Below are 507 nucleotides of genomic sequence, written 5' to 3' on the forward strand. Positions count from 1 at the left end.
AAGAAATCCGACAGGGACATAAAGCAGTGGAGGGTGGCTTAGCTTTGCCCTGTCACTTGTCCTGTCACAGCTGAGCTCAGATAGAGCTGGGAAAAGTGGAACTAATACTCACTGGGGCAAAGACAAAACCAGGTTGAGGATCCAGAGGTGACTTCTCCTTTCCCTGAAATCAAAGGAAACCAAAGAAATTAAGCTGGGCCGGAGGGGTCTATTTTTATGTCAATCTCTGCACTCAGTTGCGGACTCCTTTAAATTCAATTCTGGTAATTATTAACTATGTTCGCTGAGTTAAGCTGGCTGCTTCTCTAATACTCCAAACAAAGAACTTTCTCTTTGCAGAGGGAGAAAGGCAGGAACTTGGCACACAGGATGGTGCTCTCCTTGTCAGCAACCTCCATTCTCAAACAAATCCCACTCCAGGACAATTAAATTTATGCTTATACACCGCCTCATACAGTCCCAAAGAGAGAAGGTTCTTGGCTCAGTAATGTCCTAGATCAGGGGTTG

This window comes from Hipposideros armiger, unplaced genomic scaffold, assembly GCF_001890085.2.
Source record: "Hipposideros armiger isolate ML-2016 unplaced genomic scaffold, ASM189008v1 scaffold_243, whole genome shotgun sequence".
In the NCBI taxonomy this organism is placed as follows: domain Eukaryota; kingdom Metazoa; phylum Chordata; class Mammalia; order Chiroptera; family Hipposideridae; genus Hipposideros; species Hipposideros armiger.